Consider the following 25,523-nt stretch of genomic DNA (forward strand, 5'->3'; position numbering starts at 1 on the left):
CAATTTACTGCGAGGTCAAACCTCGTGGTAAATTGCGAAAACTCAGAAAAATGCATTTAAATGCATTTTTCTGAGTTGCATGTTACACACACACATGTCCTTTGGACATGTGTATGTGCAACACCTGTGTTAATTTCCATTGGAGGGGTGCTACAGGGTGTCCTTTGGACACCCCTGGCACCCTTGTACTCGCAATCTCATTTGCGATTAGCTAATTGCTAATCGCAAATGAGGAATGACTCCCCATGCATTCCTATGGGCCTTTTGGCCCATAGGAATGCATGGGGAGTTATTCCTTATTTGCGATTAGCAATTAGCTAATCGCAAATAAGGAATCAATGGGAATCGCAATTAATATTGCGATTCCTACATGAATACCGTTTTGCGAGTCTCAAATAGCGATTCCTTATGATTCGCTATTTGAGCCTCGCAAAACGGCCCGTTCATGAATCAGGCTGATAGTTCCAAAAATGTGAATCCAAAAATTGGTTCACTTTCATTTTAAAATGCAAAACACACAACAGAGCAGACTAGGTCTAGGAATGGTGTGTAGCTATTCCCACATGATGTAACTCCACCATAAGGGTGGCCTGATGGGATTTGTTCTAGCTTTTGTGACTCAATAGCATTCGCTCACACATGCATCCAACTGTTTCACAGTCACCAGTATAGCTAAACACCATTCCTAGACCTGGTCTGCTCTGTTGTGTGTTTTGCATCTTGACAGTAGGGGAGCGAGCAGACAGGTCGTAAAATATTTCCCTTGACCCTCCACACATGGTTTTTTCACTTTCATTTTAACACAAATGCTTGGCCTGTTGTGTGTTATGGCTGCTAGCCCATATGCAAGAATTCTGCTCCACATAGGGGTGGTAAAATCCTCACTGGTGTTCATGTGCGGAAGTTAACTTTTATATAGCCTGCACAGTTTGTGAATGCTTATGACTGCTGACAAAAGTAAATACAGCCAACAATTCCAGAGAAAACGTGAAAAAGATTTCCTACAGAAATGTAAAACAGGGATGACCTCAACACTGAGAACCCCCTACAAATTGATAGAACCCAGACTTGAATAGCTTTTGTTGCGAACTGCAGAAAGAAATGAAAAAGATAAATTATTTCACAGATAAACCTTCCCTCAGGAATCTTCCTATCAAGTCACACATTGCCCTCACCAACTCACATAAAAACTTTTCTGACAGATCTCAGACTTCTGGGGAGTTAGCAACCAGTTTTGCCCTTGCAGCTTTTGGGAATATAAGTGGCAGAAATATGTTTACCCTAAGAGAAAGTAGAGTTAACTAGAGCCCTGGGTCTTCCTAATGTTTCTCATTTTTAATCATAGTGATAAAGTCATCCTTTTTGCCCTGATCACCTCCATTTTTTTTTACTGGTACCTGTGGTAACTGACTCTGACTGTGCCCTGGGCTCTGCTAACCAGGCCCAGGGTCAGTGCTCTGATTAAAAAGGTATATGGTAATTAGGTATAATTACAATTGGTAATGATAGACCCCTGTAAGTCCCTAGTATAAAATAAGGCAAGGGGTATTCAAACTCCCTATAGGTCCCTTGTATATTATAGGGCAGGGATGTTTAGAGGCCCAGTAGATTTCCTACACTGGAGTGTACACTGCTTCATTGCCTGCTATAATTTTTAAAGGCAGCCCTGCTTTGCAGACTGTCTTTAAAAGTAAAGTATATGCAAATTAAATGTACTTCCAAAGTGGTAATCTGACTAATTGTTTACATATGTCACCCTTAAGGTCTCCCCTAGGTGCCCCAGGGGTGGGGTGCCATGTAACTATAAACAGGGACGTTATAAAATATGTTTATATGCCCTGGTGAGGGAATAACTGCTAATTGTGTTGTTCCCAATTGTAGATAATTAGCTCCACAGGCTAACATTAGAATATTTTATTTAAGTATACATGTTGGTAGAAAGGCGCAACAAATAGCATTCAAGGACTTACAGATTTGTAATGATAAATCCAACAACTTGCCACAGTTGAATGTATCATAGCTAATACAGAAGATAAGTTATAGTAATTTCTCTTCTGTTAACCAAACACTAGACTTCTAGCAGCCTCACCTGATTGGTCCATCTTAACAGGCTTAGCCAAGCTGCTTTGATGAGATAGTAAGTGGCCTGCATAGAGCTGAGGTTATCTGATGGGGGAGCTCTACAGCTGCATAGAACAGACCAGGATGGTGGCTGGGTAAATCAAAGTGCGCTTCACAGAGAGCAGGAGAGTGAGGAATGCCAGGCCTACCCCCTCTTCCTGAACCCCCGCCAAATAGCAGGCCCAAGAATGGAATTTGCAGAAGGTCTGGAGGGGGAGTGTTAATGTAAAATGTCCACACCAGTAGCAAAGTCTTACTCTGCTGTAGAATTCTCCATCTCAAATTTTAAAGTGCAGTGGGACAAGAATATTCCACACTTTGGAGGAAGCTTTCATGCTTTTGGGTGGCACCATGCACCTCAATGGACAGGGGTGCCCCCCTGCTTGTTGCCCCAGATCATTGAATAAATATGTGAGAGCTGCAGAGCAACTCAGATTTGCTGCCTGAAACAACAAGGAGATGAGAGACTGCCCTGCTGGACGCCTCGTCTGTGCCCCAAAGGATTGCAATCTGTAGGACTACTTCTGCTCCACACTTGAACTAAAGCGCTGAGGATTTTGCCTTGCTTCGAAAAGGATTAAGGAGTGGACTTCCTGAAAGCAACTGGATAAACAGACAGAGTTTCCCTGTACCATCTCCCTCAAGCCGTCTCCAGCCTGGAGTGCTTCTAGTGGACTTTTAAGGGCTTGGCCAGATGCATTGTGGGAATTGTAGTCCCAAACTTCCAAGGGCAATTTCAGATCTTTTAGACACTTGCATGTGTTGTTTGACCACTTTGAACACAACAGGGGAACTTCAGGAAGAAGCTCCAGATGTTTGGAGAGGTTTGGAGCAACTTTTGGGAAAAGCTCCATAAAGGAACTCAATGTTAAGAGTCAAACTGGCTACCTTCGACCGTGACCCGGCCTGATTTTCAGGTGTATCCAGCAGAAAGCTCCAGAGCTCCAGACTTCAGGATTGATTGGGGCCTCGCGGAGAAGCAATCCGATGACATCGCATCAAATTCGGCCTGTTGGAGGGGACCGCATGACGAAAATCCTCCCGAAAAGTTTCTAAGTCTGAAGGTACAATTTTGACCCAAGTCTCCCACTTATTATTATTATTATTATTATTATTATTATTATTATTATTATTATTATGTTTCTTATATAGCTCCTGAATCGACCCCCGAAGGGGTATCTCCGCGCTTGCCTTGGGAACCCGTCCTGGCTTTTCCCTGTGAGATAGCCCCTACAGGGCATCCCCAAGGTGAAAGCCAGGCATCCCGCCGCGGGGGGGCCGTTGTGGAGATTAAGCAAGCTTAATGCCCAGAGTTGCAGAGTGTGAACCCATGATTAGGTCAGGCACCGAAGCGAGAATTATCGAGTCCATGGACATTTGAGCTCAAGACCCTGCCGCGTCGGGAATTGAACCCTGGTCCCGGGTCTGACCTCTGCTTCAGGGTCTGCCTGCTCTAACCAGTGAGCCACACTTCTCCACCGATTAAGAGTTTTACGGTGCGGTGGTAAGACGCCCTGCCGCACTGCCAAACTCGTGTGAGATCTGCCCACTGTATAATTACTTTTTTAGTCATTGGTAGCCAATACCTTTGACTTTCCTACAGCGGTGACTATAAAATAGGCACCACAATGGGAACCTAAAAACCAGTTCCAGGAACTTCTGTGCATGCGCACAGGGAGGCACTTTGGGGCATATTACCTAGCAAAAGCGATAATTATCGCTATTGCTTGGTTAGAGACAAAAATTTAGCGCTGAGCTGCGCCGATTTTTATTGCAGATAAACCTTGGTATTACCAAGGTTTATCGCAAATGCGATAAAAATCGGCCGCAATGCATGAATATCGCTGAAAAGTCAGCGATATTCATGCATTACCGAGCTAATGCTCTTAGCCATGTTATCCACTCCCCATTGGATAACATGGCTAAGAACTGCTCAGGGCAGGTGTTAGCTTTTGGAGATATTCGCGCTTAGCGCGAATATCTCCAAAAGTTGGTAATAGGAGATAGCGATGTTATCGACTGTTTCCAGTCGCTAACATCTTGACATGCCCACTTTGCATGTCATTAGTGATAAATATCACTGACATGCAAAGTGGGGCCCAAGATGGTCGCTATCTCTTACTAGCTGTCGCTAACTGGTGTTAGCGACAGCTAGGTAATAGGGAGATAACTTTATCTCCGCTTTCTTGGCTTTTAAAGCCAGAAAACCGGAGATAAACCCCTTTGTTTCCTCTCTGCCAGAGTTTTCATAGAGGAAGAACTACCATGAAAACCCAGGTGGAGAAAAAACTCATAATATGCTTGGCGCGACCACAGCGATCCTGCCAAGCATGTGGATCCTTCTGGACCGCCATGACACTGCGAGTGAATGGCCATTCCTTGCGATGTCAGCGGTACTAGGGCGGCACGACCACTAGGTTCGTAATGTGGCGGTCGTAAGACCGCAACAGCCACCCCACCATGAGTCTGGTGGTCCGAGACCGCCAGACTCGTAATTAGGCCCTAAGTGTTTTCGACCAGGGAACTATCGCGGGTGGCCTTAAACAATGACTTTGTCCCGGTCAAGCACAACGACATGTCCCAAGTTGGTGCTATATGTTTTTAGGCACTAGAAAGTATTTAGTCTTTAAAAAAAATCACATCTCCAGGTCCCTATATTGGATTTCTGTCATTTTATTGTCATTTTAAAGATAACAATATCTCCTATTTTCATAATCCTAATTATTATTATTTTTTTAATGCTTTACATATCTCTTTCCTGAGTTAAGCCTGCCTGCTTACAACCAGGTACGATGTGTAGAGCCAGGGGCTAATGTACTGAGACCTTGCCTGGACCTTATATTGCGTTGGTGGCCCTATTGCAAGTGGTAGGTGCATACGTACCCCTACTAATAATTCACCTGCCAACAATCATACTGGCTGGCACCCAGAATAAAATGTTAGGGCTACCAGGCAGGTATTTTTAAAGAGCAACCCTACCCCCAATCACTACCCTATTCTTTTTCCAACAAGGTGCTCCCGTGCATCTCATAGGTTGTAGCACAGCCCGTTTTGCAATGAAATAACAACAACTCTAAGATGATACATGCCACCAAGGGGTTCTTTCGGTGGGTGAGAATTATTTAAAGCGAAATTATTATTTTCTCTTCAGTCAAAGGGAGGGATCTTTTATTGATCCAATCCAGTTAGGCTCTATAGTTTGTGTAAAGTTTCACACATATCTTCATAACATTCTCCAGTGATAGAGACAGTACCCTTACTTTGTAGACATAAGTCAACACATTAACATTTATGATTTTATTAATGAATCCAGCTTATTCTATTTAGTGGCTATTGAGTGGATGACTTCAAAAAATGTTTAATTGCCCATTTGTAGATCCATACTCTGAGTAAAGTTTGGTGTATGCCAGAGAAGTGCCTGACATTGTGTACCTTAACACTGCAATTGAGGGGTAGGGTTAGGGAAAATGTCTGTTTGCACAATGTTTCCCTAATTTTCTTCATACAGGGAAGCTATTCCATCCAATATACAACTTAACTAATGTAGTTGTTATGTTTACTTTCTTGCTTTAACACACCACTTGCACTTACATCATTTAGATATATGTACATTAAGCAGAGCAGTAAATGCAGGAAGTCTCTTGTAAAAAATGTTGGCTACTCACTAAGTTGCAAATTTGTTGGTGGTAATGAATTCCTTTGGTATTACCAACTCTCACACCATTGGCACACACTTAGGAATGTGGATAACTGCACATCTTTCAAAATGTCATTAGTCATAAATCCAAAATCTACATGGAATATATGCTAGTCCTGCTTTTCTGAATTAGAATCCGAGATTTACGGAGGTATAGCCTGTATTTTTCATGTGTTGTGATTCTCATAATTACAGCATATTTTTGTAAATCAGGCTGAGGTGTACGGCTTATTACCAATTCGTTGACAGATCAGCACTCTGGATAGAAAAGTAACTGGCAATTTATTTAACTTGATGAGTCAATACATCACCGTTCCTGGTCCAAAGTATCTTGGATGCTGCTGTGATAAATGTGGAATCACACATTATAATGAAAATCAAATATGTCCACTTTAAAAATAGGAGCAGAGACCTGATTGATGTCCATGGCTGTGCAGATCTTCTAGCTCCCTCAGCACGGATAATTTGTCATCATTACTTGAAACTGTTTCTGAAACATGCTTTTTAGGGCTGACAAATCCTGCATAATCGTTGGCGCCCACAGAGGAAGGACAAGACATCTCTGAATTACTTTCTGCGGTTTATTTTGGCTGCTCAGTTATCAGATTAGACTCAAACTTTAAATGAGCAGGGGCTAGCTATCCCTCCAAATTTACCTAATCAAATTTACATGATCTCATTTTTTTAATAAGAACCTGTTATACCCATACATCGGCACGCTATGCCAATAATGTGCCAGAGCATAAATGGCCCAATACACAGGATGGTGAAAGATGCGAGCTGACATATCTGGGTTATGAAAAAAGAACTCTATTAGCTGTAGGCCAATTTAAAAAATCTTAGTTAATAATTTCTTTACAATTTGTTTTTATTTTTGCTTATTCAATATTACCTTATTGCTATTTATATTCCAGCCTCGCATAGAACAAGGTTTAATAATCAGTTGTTCCTTTTCGAATTATTACATGACGTTCACCTTCTTTATAACCAGAGATTGGAATTTTGGAGCCCCAATATTATCTTCACTCTTGTAGCAAAGATACTTGTGTATTTTAAATAATATGACCTCAGAACCTTCTATCATAATAACACTATTTTCAGTTGAGAATACCATTGTAACTATTGCATTTAAATTCATGGCAAAGCGCTATATATTTTTGTTTTCAGTTGATTACTTGATAAATGAAAATATGGCCGTATATCACATTATTATAAGATTCATCTTTTGGCAAGTCTTTATTCTTGCTTCCGCACAAACAACACAATCATCCCTTACAGTTTATTATGATCTGGCGGGTTTCAGAAATCACTTAGGGGCAGATGTATCAAGATTCCATTTAGCGAATACTAAATAGCGATCTTTTGTGAATCGCTATTTAGAATTTGCTAAATGGAATGTATGTACAAATTAGAAATTTTTTACAGATTCCTTAATATTCCATATTTGCGAATTCGCATTTTGCGAATTCGCAAATAAGGAATAATTTCAAATGCATTCCTATGGGCCAGGAGGCCCATAGGTATGATTGTGAAGTAATTCTCAATTTGCGAATTCACAATTTGCTAATCGCAATTTGAGAATTATTTCAAGGGTGCAGGGGTGTCTCAAAGACACCCTGCTGCACCCCATGAAATGTACATGTGTGTGCATATGGCGCACATACATGCCCTATGGGCATGTGTGTGCTTCACATGCCACCTTAACAAATGACAATTTGTGCTTTTTTTAAAAGAATTCGCAAATTACCATCAACAACAAGTTGGTGGTAATTTGCGATTTCTTAACCAAAATTCGCAAATTGAAATTGCTACATACATAGCATTTAAGGAATCGCAAATATTGCGATTCCTTAAATGCTATGGCAAAATAAGGAATCGCAATTTTTTGCGATTCCTTAAATTGCGATTTTTTTAATACATTCCAAAACATGCTAAAATGCCTTTTGAGAGTCGCAAAGGCCGAAATTCTGCGAATTTCGGCCCTTGAGAGTCGCAAAAGGCTTGATACATCTGCCCCATAATTCTTACTGCCTGCATTAAGTAAATGCAGATTATATTTGCGTATATTTGGAAATCTGCTTTATCGTTCATGATCTTTGCAAAAAATAAAAAAGTAAATAGTTACATTTGCACAGTTTTGGAATCAACAATCAAAACATTCTGTGCTTTCAGTTTAAGCTGTACAGACCATACTTAAATACTAGATGCCTAATTATAGTGGTTTTAATTAAATAAGCTGGAAACACTCCATTTAATGACCTCATAATTGGCCATGTTAAAATCTAGTTCCAGCTGATTTGGTTGTTGTATTGAATTACAGTAGGAATGTGTTTGCTCTCTGCGAGAAGCAGTACTGCAAGCCTGGCATTATTTATTGATTTTTATAGTGCAATTTAAACGGACAGAGAAGAGACCAGATATATAATTGAGCTGTAGCACTCATAAAAAAAACACACCATCAAGCATTTTCATCAAATGATGTTTTTCATAATTAGGCATGCTAGATCCTTATAAAATTCGAACTCTCTATTTGAGTTAGTGAAAATTCATGTTTTATTTTAGGTCGCCATAGAAACGAACGTTCTTTAAAATATTGTATGCTGCATTACTAGAGTGGCTATCACAATGTCTGTCGCAATAGATTGCACCGTTGAGCCTAAATAACTGGAGTGAGATAAATAGGTGCTTGCACTGAAGCAAAAAAAAAAATGGATCTGGAAATATGGTGGTAGGAAAATAAGGACGTGGGTCTGGAAGAAATATTATAAGCGGTAAACTACTTCTCAACTGAGACTACTCGACTCAGCAGAAATGATTTCAAGAATGAAATGTATACCGAGCAAGGGCATTGCATTAACACTTGTGATAAATACTGACGATGGTAATTGGCACGGGAAAAATCATTGTTTGCATCTACCACTCTGCTACAGATAAACACAGTAGTAAATATGAGTTAAAATACTGATATTGCAGGGGCAGAGCTAGCCTGCAGCAAGGAAAAACTTCTCTTTCACCAAATGTTTTTTTTTAAGGGAGGGGGAGTTACGTCTCACCTATGCTTGAGTTGGGAACAATAAATCTGATTTTATACCAACTTAGAGTTGCCTATTTTATGAATTACCATCTTTTATGTTCGATCTGTTTTACTCTAACTGGAATGGTGTAGGTCAGTGGTTCCCAACCTGTGCGCCGCAGCACCCCGGTGCCCCATTAAAACTAGCCTGGGGCACCGCAAAGGTATTCAGAACAGTTTGGAAACCACTGCACTAATCCCTTCCTTTAGCATCGCTTTACTTTGCTTTATGTTATAACTTGAACCTTATGCTGATGCGGACAGTTCAATTCTGGCTGAACTTTCCCGTCCGGTGTACTCAACTCTTTGGTACAATGACACATCCACGCGAACCGCTGCCCCTCCCACCGACTCTTACGCTATGAATGACATCATCAAGGAGAGTTCAGGGCGCGAGGAAAGTAGGTAGTGCTGATGCTGTAATGTAGATGTTGCACCAGCAGGAAAGCCACTACCAGCATCAGCCACGGGCACTCCACAAAGGTCGACTTAGTGGCCATGCCCAGAGTGGGTAGCACAGCCCGGGCAGCTGGCTTGCATAAGTAGTATAAAAGGGGGTGGTGATGGACGGAGCATCTGAATCAATCAAACACTCACACCCAGTCAAAAGATCTGGGTATAATCCATCACCGTTCTTTAGCCCACTCTGCCACCCCAGTTCAGACATGGCTATGTGCAAATCAGTCTGACCCTGTGCCTCATGGGAACAGTCCAGCCCGAACTGCCAAGCCATGTCTTCCTTGGACCGAAAACAAGCTTCCGAGGACCGGTTTCTGGCATTCCAGCCGTCTTCAGCCCGACTTGCTTGAATCCAGTGGCAAAGTGAGCAAGGGACTCACGTCTGAGCATACCCTGCCACACTTATGGCGGCCAAAAGCGGTCCAAAAAAACAAAATGATGGATTTAGGCCCAGATCTTTGTACTGGGGTGAATGTAAGACATTGTTCTGCATTCTGTCCATCAACTGTGTTTTTTGTGGCTTGCATAGGTAAGCTTGCGTGTTTTGAAAGGTGCCTCACTGTTTCATTAGTCTGCAGGAAAGGACCAGTGTGGAAGCCCCTTACTTGGTGCAGGCTTGTTTTACCCTGTGCGCGGAGCCTGCAGGCTGTGAAACTGTAAATACATGCAGCTTCATCTCATCCTGTGCTATTAGCAATTAAAATGGAATATATTTTTAGTACTTTCTGAAGAGTTGTCTACTTGCTCTGCAGTCGTAAAGTGAAGAAATCCCAGGAACTACATCTGAGAGTCAGAAAACACTTCTTCCAAGTGCGAGAATGAAATAGTTGCTTGCGGCAGTGGAGTGCTTCCGATCCACATATAACCAGTTTGTAACCTGTCCGTTATCAGGGCTGGACTGAGAACCACAACCAGCCCTGGCAAAGTACTCGGCCGTCTCCCCGTCTCCCTCCGTCCCCACTGGGGGGGTTGGAGGTGCCGCCGAGCTCTTTGCCGGGGCCGGTTTTCGGCCGATTTTGATACAGGGCCGAAACGGCCCTGTAACAAAAACGGCCCCCAGGGGCCCAAAACCGACCCCCACCCGTGCGGCGCACCGGGGGATTGCCCGGTGCCCGCTATGGCCAGTCCGGGCCTGTCCGTTATTTGCAGAAACACCTTGAAACCAATTACCTGTAGCAATCCAAATTAGCTTGCTAACAGTTAGTGACACTTGACATATCTTTGTATGCTGTCTCCTTTAGATTTTTTAAAACACACAGTCATATTGCCCTGCTCAGACTCAGGAGTGTGCATTGGATTTGCTAATAATAATGAACATATTCTAAGCAAATAGGTATAACCTGTTTTTAACAGATGTTTTGTAATAGGTGGAGAGAGGGTGAGTGTGGTTTGGGATTTCTTCTTGTATGTCTGCGTTTGTATGGATTTTTGAGTATGTTACAAGTAAATTGCTTTATCCATGTAATGCATACATAGTTGCAATTTTGCACTGATAACACAGTTAAGTATAGGTCAGTTAAAATAAAATATGATCACTTTATCAGCGTAAAACAAGCTAGAATCATAAAAGCTATTTAAAAGAAAATTGTATGGAATAGCCTACTGCCTTTTCAAATAAGGGTCTCAACAAATGGAATTATGATGGAATGATAGTAGAGGGGAGAGGGACAGCGGACCCACGGTATGCCTCTGCTGCAGCAGCATTGAGAGAGTGCTACTGGCACTGTGAGGAGGATAGAGAATACACTGGCAGCAATTCCAAGGTGATCACCTTCTTCCCTGGACAAACTGATGGGGCAGCAGGCATAAGGGGAACACCTCCACACTGGGCTGTAGAATGAGGGCTACTGGCATACTGTGTGAGCTTTAGTGGAGAAGCAAGAGCAGCCCCATCATGGCGACTGCTCAACATGCACACACTGTGCACCCTGCAGACATACCGAGAGGAGGCCAAAGGTAAATACATTATCTCTGAGATGCTGTAGGAACACCACTGGCACACAGTGCCCAGCAAAGGCTGCAGAGAAGGACCAAGCTAGTACATGCATTGTGAATGTGCACACTGCTGCCAATATGGGAGCTGCAGGCAAGAGGGAAGCCATATGATCATTATACCTTCCCATGGCCAATAGGTCAAGGGAGCCAGGGGTCAAAAAAGTTTGGGAACCACTGTGTTATGGAATGGAGGCAGCTCCAGGATAGCCCTCAATAAGTTACAGAGAGAAGTATTTGATGGGGCCTGGCGATCCCTGACATAAAAAAATACTACTGAGCTGCCCAACTGGTTACAATTAATGACTGGGTGTTTACTGGACACGAGGAACCAGCCTACAGGGTAGACCAACACTATGGTATGGCGGGGATACCCAGCAGTTTATACCACAAACAGTTAGAAAGGCAATTGCCACCACACACATTAACGGTAGTTTGTGCTTGGAGAGATGCCACAAAATGTCTCGGATGGGGAGAGAAGGTGACAGGGGAGTCTCCACTGTGGGATAGTGATCTCTTGAAGGAGGTGGGGAACTTAAAGGGATTCAGTAAATGGGGCCAGCTTGGAATTGATCATCTTGGGGAAGTTTGGAGAGGTCAGGCCATTATTTCCTTTGAAGACTTACAAGCGGAATACCAGATGTCTGCAGCCAAAATGTTCCGCTATCTACAGCTGGGACATGTGCTGTGCATTCTCGACGGTCAGCAGCTGCTAGACTATGCACCTTTAGAAGATAGGCTTTTGCTGGACTCAATGCCAGAAAAGGCCACATCCTTGATTTATCGAGAGATTTTGAGTAACACGCATGACCCATGGAGCTCCTTGCGGAAAGCTTGTGAGACTGATGTGGGATTGCTTGAGGACGATGATTGGGTAGTGGCAATACAGAGCCCTAGGGATTTTGCAATAAGGGCTTGCTTCTGCCTCATTCAACTCCATGTTCTCAATAGATCATATTCCTCTGGAACCCTAATGCATCAACTGGACCACTGTGGCACTTACCAATGCGCCAGGTGGTGTCAGGAGGTGGGGTAACTCCACTTTTAGCTGTATCTTTTTGTTGGCCTTAGAACTCTGAGCACTTTACCACTACTGACAAGTGCTAAATTGCATGTGCTTCTCCCCTAAACATGGTGATATTGAGGAGGGTCTAACACCCCCTAGGCTGCCCTAAGTGCAGGGTGCTTTGTAAGTAAAAGGTAGGACATGTATTGATAAGTTTTACATGTCCTAATAGCGACAAGCAGCTAAATTCATTTTTCACTACTGTGAGGCCTACTTCTCTCATAGGCTAACATTGGAAATTCCTTAAAACACTTTTAATCTGTAATTGCTGATTAGAAAGGAGTAGCGGAGGCATGTTTCTTATCTTTGGACTGGTAATGATAACCCCTTTAACTGGTAAAGTTGGATTTAACATTACAAGTTTAGAAATGCCACTTTTAGAAAGTGTATTCAAAAGACAATGCAATGTGGGGGAACAGATATCCAAAGCATTAACAATAGGGTACATTTAAATACTCCTATGCATAGGATCTTAATCCCATCAGGTTCATATATGTTTCTTAATAAATCACATTCATTATTCATTCCTGGCCAAACCCATATTGTAATCCTTATTTCGTATCTGGTTAGGACCAATGGTCTTTTTATTCTGCCAATATTAAGAAGAACAATCAAACACAAATATATATACACCCCACATATAAAACACATACAAAATTACAAACGATCAAAAATAATAACTTCCTAGACCCCAAATTTTGTGTAGCAAGTGTCCGTTCCTAAAAGTATGTTGCGATCCACTGTAAGGTAACCCGTATGCACAAGTGAGGTATCTTCTCCACCTCAAAGTAAACTTTTTTATGTGCAAGTCCGTAAATATATATCAATTTAATTTTCCACAGATTCCTCCTTTTCCAGTTGTCGACGAGTTTCAGCCCTACTAATTGGGCCTCATCAGGACAGGGGTAAGAGGAACAAATTAAAGATGTTGTATAATTGCCAAAATATAGGGCAAAGGCACCTTCTGGAGTCAAAAAGCATTGTCACTCTGATTTTAATCCAGCCTTAATTCTGTCATATTCCTCAAATTAGGCAAATATCCGGGAATGGACTCTTTTTGCACCACACTATACTCCATAGCGTGTGGCCATATGCATATCTTTCTCCTATTTTGCCAGAATCTCTGCGTGCACCTGATGCACTGCACTGCCGGGTTCAACAGCGTCTGTGAAAGTGGACATGTGTCTGCTCTTACTGCTCTGTGCACCTTGCAGCCTGTCTCCAATACATGTCTGGGGTTGGTGACAGCTGCACTTTGTGTAATCTCTGGAGACGACCACATATAACCCTGGGCGAAGCACTACGCTACGCTTGCAGAGTTTGCGAACTTTGCGCAACTTCGCACTACGTGAGCTGCCCGTAGCACAGTGCGAACACGCGTAGTGCAACGTAGCGTAGTGCAGCGCTCATTTTTTGCTTGTTCGCGGTCCTCAACGTCATGTTCGCGACCGCGAGCAAGCAAAATGACATCCCGCCGAGGTTTCTCATTGTGAGTGGTTGCGCATGCTCGCGACCGCTCTCAATGAGAAACTACCAGTTCACGTTGAGAAAGCTGCCGCTCGAGTAATAATCTACTTGAGCAGTAGAAAACTACAGCTTGCACTGTACAAGATGCCGTTTTCAATGATTGCACAGTGCCGGATGCTTGTCCGCACTGTGCAATCATTGAAAACACATCTTGCACAGTGCGAACATGCTACTACGCAGCTCGCGTAGTGCTAAGTGAAGTTCGCATAGTGCGAAGTGCACTTCGCGTAGCTTCGCGTAGCACTACTTCGCGAACTACGCCCACCCCTAACCACATACAGAGTAAGGGTCGATGTGACAGTGAACTCATCTGCTTTTATCTGCATCCTGATAGATCTTCCTAGGCATGAAGAGAGGGAAGGGAGCTGACACCTGGATAGGAAGTGTCCTGTTTCCCACACAAAGGGCTGATTACCCCCTACTAGCAGTTTGGAACCAGGGCTGTGAAGAAAGGGGGACCTGTGCACTTCAAATGCCTGCTTTGCAGTCACCCTAACTTCAAAGACACAACTGGGTTTAAGCACTGGGCCTCTGAACCTACCAAGACAGTACACTACTGGACCTGTGAAGAATTCTGCCAAGAGTAAAAACTGCTGTGCTACAAGGATTGCCACTATGCTTGACTGCTGCTTTGGAAGAATGCTTTTCTGCCCTGCTGCCTTCTGATCTCTGCACAGCTGAGGACAAGGACTGGACCCATCTCATTTGAACCCAGAGTGACTCCAAAGGCTTGCTGGCTTGCCCCCTGTTCTGAAGTCCCACAGCCATCAAAGTTTTCCTTTAACCCTACAACAGCACCTGAACTCTGGCATCTGTGAGCCCCACCTTGTCATGTGGTGCCAATACAATCCTGGGCTCTTGAAAGGGGATTTCAACTGTGCTGATCCATCAACTTCAATGAGGTGACAACTTTGTGCCAATTGGAACCAACGCAGTAAACAGCATTGCTTCGACAGACTGCTCAGCTCAATGACGATGGAAAGAGTGGCTTGACGAGGACACAGCATCAGTATCGGGGGTTCGTTGATGAAGCTTCCATCACCTGCGCGGATTAGAATTAATGCTTCGAGTCTTAGACGTCAACGCTTGCCCCACCCAAGGTACTTTTTCAGCAGGACCTACATGTGTCCTGTAGCCAGCCTGCCCTCCATCGTGGTCAGCCTGAACTTTGGATTCACCCTGGTCTAGCGCGACCTCAAGTAACCTCTAAGCGCTACTCGCTTTGGTCAGCTCTCTTGCGCTGGCCAAAGTGGCATGACGCGCTTTACAGCTCTCCACCCAGCTGTTCTAGACAGCTGGGTGGAGACAAAACACAGGCCTCCAGGGCCTGCATCAGAATCAGGGCCTCAATCAAAACCTGGCACTTCTCCTATGCTCATTACCAGCATGAGTGTAGCACCAGGATTGGTTAATGGAATTTGCTAGAGCAGGAGCACTTGGAGATGAAGGACCGGAGCAGGGAGGACATCAGACGGGCAGCAAGCAAGGCAAGTGACTTCATTATTTTTAATTTATAGCCACTCACCTTGCCTGCATGCACACATCCACCCACAATCCATTTGCCCACCCCACCCATATATTATATATGTACCTGCGAGCCGCCCCTGCAAACCTCGTCCTTGTCTTTTCCCCTGCATCTTCAGGGTCAGTCTGAACTTGTGACTTTAACCCTATAAGGTATGACTAGATACCCACAAATGGCATTTTGGTCTTTTTTGGTGCTAGTTTCATCTAGAATCTTAAGAATTCATAATTCAAGCACTACTGATTGGATTTTTGGCATCTTATATGTCAAATTGTAATCTATTTTGTAAATTGGCTAGTAATAGTTATTTTGTTACATGTCCACTCTATTACTGTTTGAGTGCAGAATTAATTATGTACACATTGCCTCTAAGTTAAGCCTGACTACTTTTGTAGCAAGTTACTGGCAAGCTACTAGAGGGTTAAGCATAGGTTTATTTAGTGACTTTTGTGGTTCACTCTGACAAGGATTGTGTTTATTATCTGGTTGTTGCCCTCACCCCCCTCAACTAATAAATGAATACCCAGCACTGTTATTATGTTTTAAAAGACTTTCTTACCTTTATTTCAGTTCTATTTAATTTTTCAGTCAATATCACCGGGTAAATAGTTTTCTAGTCGATACTAAAGCAACTGAGCTCAAATTCGTTTTTACTTTTGGCTACTCTAGGCTGGATAGCATATTTTGGTTCGCACTCCAGTACTTTTAGTAACCAAACCACCCTGACCATATAGCGCCCTCTTTCAAGGACAACTTATGCACATCTGCAATAAGGATACAGCTGCAGAGGTGTGCTTTCTTGCTCTCTCCTGTGTGTGCTGCCTCCCTTCTTCAAATATTACCCCATGTGTGCCTTGTTGCCCCCTTCTCCCATAATCCCCAGTTGGTCCATTCCCCTCCTTGACTTTTTTGTTTACTTAATTTTTTTCTTTTTTTTTAAAGTCCCCATTCCTCTGTCTCATGTGCTTTCTTTGCTTTCCTTGCTATACCTTTCTAAACTGCACAGATACTATCAAACCAGTGCCACATCACTTCTTCTTCAAACGTACACCTAAACCGTATGACTAAGTTATACAGTAAGTTTCCCAAGTGGCGAAAGTGAGTGGTTCCAGCAGTGAGCATGCGTGGTACCGTCAGTGGATAGTCCACTCATTTAAAAAAAAAATGGTATCTCTGGGAGAACCAGAGCGCCGGCCAGAAAAATGGCTGCACTGCCATGAGGCTCTTGCTTTGGGAGTGTTAAATCCACTTCAATACATTCTTAAACAACCTATTGTAGCAGCCAAAATATTCTTTCTTGGCTTCCTTCAAACCCTGGCATCTGCTGACCTAAAAAATCTTTAGATTGCTTGGCCATGAAGTACCGCAGCTCATCTTGTATTTGGTTATCCACCTGGGAGTGAATATAGTGACTGTGGGAGTGTCACAGCCATCGCCTACTCGGTGTTGGCATTCCTGGAGCTGGAGGGCAGGAGGTAGAGCCGCACTGCTGAGGCAATTGTCAATTGCCCACAGCCCCCCTTGTGTGGCCTTAGAAGTATGTCAGGGCGGTGGTACGATCGGTGTTGAGACCATACTTTGTGCCTGTGGGTTCCTGTGGTTGGCGACAGGCCCGTACTGACCGTTGCGGGCACCGGGCAACCCCCCGGTGCGCCGCTCGAGTGGGGGCCAGTTTTGAGCCCGTGGGGGCCGTTTTTGATACAAGGCCGTTTTTGCAGCATAGCTGCAAAATCCCCCCTGCAACAAAAACGGCCGAAAACCGTCCCTGACACAGGGGGTGGGGGGCCAGACGAGCACTTTGCCGGGGCTGGTTTTGGTTCCCAGTCCGGCCCTGGTTGGCGATCCCCCAATGAGTTATGTACTTTAGTTGTAGAGCAGAGACTCTGAGCCCCTCCTTGATGTTGTGAGGCAGTGCTGGGGGCGGGCCCTGTGAAAATGGGGAAATTAGGCTCCAGTGCCACTGTAATATTGCCTCTGTCAACTGTGTGCTCCTTGGAAGAGAGGGTTCTGCTTGTGTCTACACCTCGATCAAAGATATGGTGGCAGGGAAGCTGGGCATAAGAATGATGATTAGTTGCCTGAATGTGCTTGTGTTTTTTGTTGCTCTTACTCATACATTTTGCGTCTATGGGTTTAACAGGGGAGGCCCAAGCCAGATATACATCTGCAAAAGCCAGCAACGAGGTGACAACAAGTCTTTGGCTCAACGACCTTAATCAAAAAGATACACATATCATCTCAAATATGGGAAAGGCAGATTCAAAATAGCCCAAACTAAAATTTTAACAAAGTCGTGGATCAAGACTATGATGTGAGGTCTAGACATATTAAAATCCACACACTGGGCAAATTGAAATCTTCAATAACTCGTAGGCGGGAAGACTAGGTAGAAACCTTGCAGCTGGCCATATTTGGGTATGAAGCATTTTCACGCCTCCTGGTGGTGGAGAGGCCCATACATATCTTTTCCTCATGCTGCATGACCAGAAAGGGGTTATCCTAGGTTGATGAACTGCATCCTCTTTTTACCCTTCCGCTTGATCTGGAACGGGGTCTTGATGCAGTGGCTGTGTTTTTTGATGTCTCCAAGGCATTCAACTCCTTAGACTTGGTATATCTATTTGCTATTCGGGCAGACTCAGCATGCCTAGTGGCTTCATAGATTGGATCAGATTGCTAAACCACTGCCCTGTAGACCAATTCCAAATTCACAACATACATTAATATATTGTCTGTATCTTCTGAGGAACTTGGCAGGGTTGTCCCCTATTGCACATCCTTCTTACGATAGCCCTCGAGCCACTCTTTGCTAAGCTTCCGCAGCATTATTCAAATAATGGCCTTAGACACACTAGTTGCCACCTCATGATCTCTCTATGCAGACGATCTGATCCTACATCTGAGACAGCTGGAGGTGTGCTTTAATTCAATAATACATGAATTCATAAAATGTTGCACTCCCTCAGAAGTCACCACAAACTGGAATAAATCTCAGATGTTCTCCCTTACCAGTGTTATTACTAAATTCACACCAGACTGGGGATACAGCCTCTCCAGTTTTTGGCGTCCGTAGACACCAATGTCTGTACAACCCGAACTTGGTACAAGTTAAGAGAAAGTGCTGGTTAGGATATCAAATATTACCACCTGGCCCCCTTATCCCATCCATGAGGTGAACTGTGACGCATGAAAGAAAGACGACTAAGCAATTTCACTCCCTCTACCTCCTGAGGTGTGGAGATCTTTATAAAAATGGCAGCTTACAGATATTACTTGCAGTTCAACCATACCCCTTTAGATATTTTTCTATACTGTCATCTCAGTGGAATGCGTGGATTGGTATTTCCATCTGAACCGGGCATTCTTAAAACAGTAGACAAACTCTTATCAGCCACATCCACTGAAAATATAATATCAAGGTTATTTACCAATCTCAGGAAGAGACCCTCATTACCGGTCATCATGCCTGGGTCAGATGGGGAGAGGACCTTGGTGGGGAGATTGCAGAAGAGGTGTGGGAAGTACTGCTGTACTCAAACAGGACTGCTCTCCCAGAGTAGCAGGTTCCACACAATCCACTTCAAGTTCTTACAGAGAGCTTACTACAGCCGCAAGTGCTTTCGGAAATACAGGCTAAACTTTGGTTAGATGTGGGGCGGCCTCTTAAGCAGACTTCCTTTCCCTAGCATTGTCTTGCAATAGTTACAGCTGTATTGGAGTAGGGCCATGTCCACAATGTTGGCAATGATCAGCTGATCAGTGCAAATAGACCCCAAGATAGTGTGGCTGGGTGGCGGGGATCCCCACTACTCAAAAGAAATTTACTGCACTGTTGCTGTTGTTGGCCAAGAGAACAGTGGCGTGCTCCCGGGACAGAGAGGGCACCAAGCCATAGGTACTGGCTAGAGTCACTTATTCTGTATACTGTAACAAGCAGCTTGAATTATTTGCAGAGCTCACGCCAATTACTTCCGGGTGAAGAGATATATGGGAGCCACTAAAGACCTACCTGCTATCTAGGAACACTCAGCCAGATCCAAGTTAATCGATAATAACCCGTGGAGGCCAGTCTGTCGCTTCGCTGTCGACTCTCCTGGTATCCCTGATTATGCTCGGCAGCAGGTAAGTGTTTTTATCACATCATAAGGCAGAGTGAATTACCACCTGTCGAACACTAGAACATTCCCCCTTTGCGCTTTCAACTCTATCCACACTGCAATGTGTGCTCTATCCACACTGTAATGTGTACTGCTGCCTGAACCTGTATATCTTTGGCTGTACTTTTGTGCTCTTTAATAGTACAAGATCAACACATAAATAAAAAAAACGACGTCTTCACAATTTATTTTCATTTTCCATTTTAGGGTAAGGACAGCACACGTGATCAAGAAACGTACTATGGGCAACTTTTAATGCTTCAAGCTTCCGGATTGTTTGGCACCTTTTGGTTCCATCTTGACCACATACCAAACTCTTTGCTGCGTTCACGGTATCAAATGCTTCCAAAACTTTGAATCTTTCCTGAATTATTACCAACTGACGAACACAAACTGCATACATAAATAGGCTAAGTGATGCTTATTATGCTAAAGCGAATTATAGGATTTTAAATCAATATATAACGTTGCTAATGAATGTGACTTATGGTATGGACAGTGAAAAGGATGGCAGATACTTCCAAATGTCAGCAGTTACTAAAGTGTCCTGCCTCGTGACATTTATATGGCTGCTCTCCTCTTTCCTGGGTATCAGAGGGTGTTATTAGGCTGGATTTGCATCAGCAATCACGCTGCCCTGGCCAGCCCAGCGCTTCTGCATGACAAGTGCTTTCATATCATTTAGCATCTGATCGAGTCAGCAGCTGCCTGCAGTAAATACAGCTAATGTTCCAGTAATGGATATGCAGAGGATCTTATGTGCAGTTTCTCCTAGACCATCACATTCTGCCGCCTCGTTTAAAAGGGCTTTACATCCAGTCCGACCTGAAGTATTGTTTCTAAAAGCATGGCTGCATCCTCTTCCCTTAGTGCTATTGAACGTCCTTCGAGGTTACATAGAGTCAGTACTCCATTAACCCACACATGCCGGACACAGATTCTGCGAGATGCAAGTTCTCGTTTCTGCTGTCCTATCATCGCGGTCATAAATAAACCCTTCAGACAACATTGAACAGCAAGGACACAAGTCTTTTGAGTTCTTTTTCAGGATGGCATGTTATTGAAAAACATGGTATGAGGAAAAAGAAAGATAACACATTGTTTTCCAGTTTGTTCTCTGTCGTGTTATGCTCTGCTGTTGTTTTAGTGTAATCTTGTCTTGTGTAGCTTTACTGCTTTGTTATTGTGTTTTATGTGTGTTGCAATAGTGTTGTTCATGTGTATTAATGTTGTCGTGTTATGGTGTTGGCATGTTGTATTGGTTCTAATAGTGTTTTGCAGCGGTTATTGTTTTGTGACTGTGTTGATGTGTGGAATTTTGTAAGTATTTTGTATTGTTTTGTTGGGTTGTGCTTGTGCTTTTATTGTTGCATTTTTCAAAGATTTTCACGTGTTAATATTTCTGGGCATCATTATGAACCTGTAGACAGTGTTTTTACACTTTATTGCACAGATACATATTAATATAGTACAATTGCTTTTGAAATTAATGTTCTATGTGTCATAGTTCAGTTTTCAGATTCTTGTTAATAAGGTGTCAGTTTCAGTATAATCACCATCTTCTTCAAGATGGAAGTCTCCCTTGTCACCCATGTTTCCCCCACACCCAAATCTACTTCTCCTCACAATTTCTGCAGCACACAGGTGATTTGAAATCTGCTTGTTTATTTCCACCGTCATTGTTTATGCTTCTTTCAGTGAACCTACCCCAGCTCAGTCACAAACTAATACAGTTACATCAAGGTCCTTCAGCTAGTTCACTGTGCTCTGTTCATCCACCTAACACGCTATTTTTAATGTATCTTGTTTGGTGTAGCAGCTCCAGGCAGCATTAGCATAGAGGGTGGTGAACTATTACTCATGTAGTGGGATAGTGCTTAGGAGCTACGGCAATATGACGTTTACGTTTGCTGTGCTCTGGTTTGCTTTATGAAATGATACATTTGCTCACACCATAGTGAGACTGCAATTTCTGTAATTTCAAATGCGGAAATAATGTCGAAAACCTCTTGATTTTGAGGGTAAGCCACAAGACATTTTCTGTTCTACTAGAGATGCCATCATTTACTCTACTAATTTTGATGCCTACTTGGGACTTAGAAAAATGTCACATTTTGAATTTTTCTGTACTACATCCAATTGAGAGCCTTTATAGCATTGCCTCTGTTTTTCTTCGTATAGGTTAATTGAGAAAGTCTGTACAATTGATTTCCTCGTTCACGGAGAAGTTGCGCTGTGATTGGTTAGTCAGACGTGGAGCCCTGTTGAGACTGGGGAGATGGTACCACAGAGTTGGGCTCTCATTGGTTGGTTGCTGGCAGAGCCACTCTGTGATTGGTTGATTTTCTGCAAAGCTGTGCTGGGATTAGTTGTTGTTTGCTAGCTTACATTGTGTGGTTTTCGAGTTTATTTTGAGCAAAAATAATGGATGCTGTATTGAAAAAGCTTAAAGCTCCTAGATTACCTGTTACAGAGTGTCAGAAATTACCTGCTGAAAGAAAGCCTGCTTATGAGCTGATAATAGACATTGAGGTTTATACATGTTCCTGGGTTTCTGAATGGCATGAATATCCTGCTTCTGAGAAGGGCTTGTAATTTCCTTTAGAGGCTACCTTCAAAATTAGAAAGCAGGATTTCCTAGACAAACAATGAAACATAGAAAGCCATTACCTAGACCTACACGATTCAATGCACTAAAAAATAAAAAGAGAAAAAAGAAAATGTGGAAGCAGGTGAATAGTTCATTTAGACAATGGCTTGAGGGCAAATGGGATGGACAGACAGTAGAGATGCTGGACAATGGACATAATGGAGGGAGTGCAAGTTTTCCCTAAAATAGTTAAGAGACAACAGAAAACAAGAAAACTGATGGGGGAGACAAAGCGAAACAAAACAAGACTCAGATGAGGAAGATAACGTTTAAATTCATCTTTTTAATTCCAAATCATCTCTATATACAGACTGGGTACAGAGATTTGGTCCCGGTCCTGTAATACCAGATACAGGTGCAGCGGTAGATGGTTTGGGTTTACAATCAAGAAGATGGAATGCCTTTACAGTTGCAAGTGTAACAGTGAGTGCCCCCCAAGAATGCATTGATGTAATTGGTGAGTACTAGAAGAGACACTACAACTCTCTCCCCAGTTGCAAATGACATGTCTGTTGCTATTGTTGTTATTGAAGAACATCCTAAAGAGAGAGTTATTAATGTTAGACTTTTAACAATTGAATTCCAGGACATTTTACAAGGCACAAATGACCTCAGCATACTATTATCATATGATATTAGTGATTTGTGGTCAGAGTGTAAGGCTGCTGTTGCTTGGCCAACTGAAGAACCAGCTAGGGTTGCTTTTTATAGGGCTCCTTCTGAAGTAGTTGCTGACAAATACAAAGAGGTGATAGAGCATGTGAAAAAGATATCAGCTGGTCAAAGATTGTAAGATCTTCACAAGAGTGGAAAGAGTCACTGCATGCCTATTATGAGAGACTTATTCAGAGACTGTTAAGGAACAAAGTGGAGTTGAAGATCCAGAGAAAGATGGTACAGGTGGTTTCTGGTCTGCTTTTGCTAGGGGTTTACGTCTTGAGCTTAGTTCTCATATTCAGCAAAGTAAGATGTGCTGATGTGATGATAGACAGTAGATGAAATCTTGAAATTTGCAAAATACAATAGTGATTAGTTTGATACAAAACATAGAAGGATCACAAAGAAACTGATGGTTGCTCAGAAGAAACAGTTCGAGAGAAATGATAGGTATCAGTTTATGGGTTGTGATTTGGGTTTTATGCCATATGACAATGCTGGAATGGATGCAATGTCTTGGGAATCAGAATGTTTCAGATGCAGGGTCGTAGAAGAGGGATTGTGAACAGCTCTGGAATATTAGAGGGTCATTGATACATGCATCTGGTCACATCTGTAGGCATATCAAGACGTAGTTATACATAGGTACACATTAGACCCACTGTAAAAAAGAAAATAACCTCGGGTATGGCAAAAATATTGTTTGCAATTTGAATAATAAAAATTGGACATATCCTTTCAAGGTAAGCTTTTCACTCTGTGAACATATTTTGAAAAAACAACAGGTAAAAACATATGTTAGTTTTCAGAATGAAATAGCAATGGACAATGGTACAAGTGGCCTTTACTTTTAGTATGTGTAGATTTCAGACTCTTTTGCCACCCATTTTTTCCTCAGGTAATATTTCATGTGTCTGTTTTCCAGTAATGCAGACATGTAGTACCCTGAGATTTGTGGGTTACAGTCCTTGCTAACTATATGGAGTCTGCAGCAGACATCATCCTATGTTACACTGATACATTTTTTTGTCAGAACTTGACTAAGATTTGAACCCCAATACCCTCTTACTAGGAGCTATTCATACATTGACCAATGTATTATTATTTTAAATAAATTAGAACAATCTGATGAAAATAAATAATCCCCTTTCGCAGGGGAATATTTCTTAACATGTTAACCCTAACAGTACATTGAGCCAAAAAATCTATGTTTGTAATGTTTAGCCACTTTGCATCTCAGTCCTGATCAGTTCTGAATGCTCCAAATATTGGTTACACAGCTATTTCGTATGTTGTGCAGTAGCAGTGTGAAGCCCTTATCAAACCTGGTAAGAAGAGCACCACAAATAAGTTAACTAAGTGGCTTTGATTATGTTTAGCTATCATCTGTCAACAATAGAAATAGGAGTACTTTGTTAGACCTTTCTTAGAACTCATGCCAAATGAGATTCAAATCAGCCAATTGTAGAAGAGAGCAGGGTCCTCTCTTGAATGACCAAGCATCAGATGATTTCTTCTGCAAAACTTCCTTTCAGAAGAAATAGGGGATCCATTAGCAAAAGCGCATTATTATTTGTAGATCGATAAATGAAGAAATATAAAGAATGTTTTAGCTGAATGCCTAAGAAGGGAACATACACTTTTTAAAGTATATCAGCAATAAAAGAATACAAGCAGGATAGTGATTGACAAAAAGAGTGGAATATTTGTAAAGGTTAAAAAAACTGTTTAAATATTGAGGTATCATTTTGATTAGAACATAAAATGTTGACTAGGATATAGCCCTGGGACACTAGGCTGCAAAACATTACATTACCTTCACTGGCTATGTAGTGGGATTTATATAATTTTTCCTTGGTGAAATAGTCCATGAAGAAAAGGCATAAAAGAAAGAGGTGGGTAATTTGCCCAGTGACATGCTGCTTCAATTGCAATATTGCTCTACACCCATAGAGGCATTTCTAATCGAGCACACTATGCTGGGATTCAATCTCAAAACTGGCTGAATTAAAAGTTGAATGGGTGTAGTCCAACTCCAGATTCACTGGAGCTGGCCGGATAGAGAATACTTTACCCTCTAAACATGAACCAGAACCATTGCAAAGCAATATTCATTAATGTGGCCACTTTTCCAAGTGGTCCATGAGGAGCTCATAGTCTACTGTGTCATTTTAAGTAGGCAGTATTGGAGAAATTGGTTTATTTGCATCAAATTCAATCAGGAGATCTTTCCTCATATGTAAGAAGACCAGCCCTGTGCCCAGGCATGGCCTAAAAGTAGATGGTGTACTGTGAAGCATGGTGCACCTCTTCCTAGAGGATTGACATTGTTGTGTACCCTGAACTACTTCAATGACCTTTCAGGAACAGGATGTTGACAATAGCATAGTATTTTGCTAGGCAATGTGGTTCCATCAGAGGTTGTTCAGTTGGGCAGAGGGAGACTTTGGCTTGCCTAGAGCACCAGGATCAGTGCATTAAAGGATTGACCATATCCATAATGATTGAGGAAACTTCATCAACATATTCCTTCATGACTGATACAGCACACAGTTCACTTCAAAGATTGGATACTTCTATTTTTCTTGATGACAGGATG

At 42.5% G+C, this 25,523-nt stretch overlaps 1 protein-coding gene across 1 annotated transcript in view; it reads right to left on the reverse strand.

Moving 5' to 3' along the window:
- GPR158 (G protein-coupled receptor 158) overlaps positions 1-25,523 on the reverse strand; it is a 1,459,961-nt gene that overhangs the window by 753,488 nt on the left and 680,950 nt on the right. The gene's annotated exons all lie outside the window — the stretch shown is intronic.

This window comes from Lissotriton vulgaris, chromosome 10 (assembly GCF_964263255.1).
Source record: "Lissotriton vulgaris chromosome 10, aLisVul1.2, whole genome shotgun sequence".
Lineage (NCBI taxonomy): Eukaryota > Metazoa > Chordata > Amphibia > Caudata > Salamandridae > Lissotriton > Lissotriton vulgaris.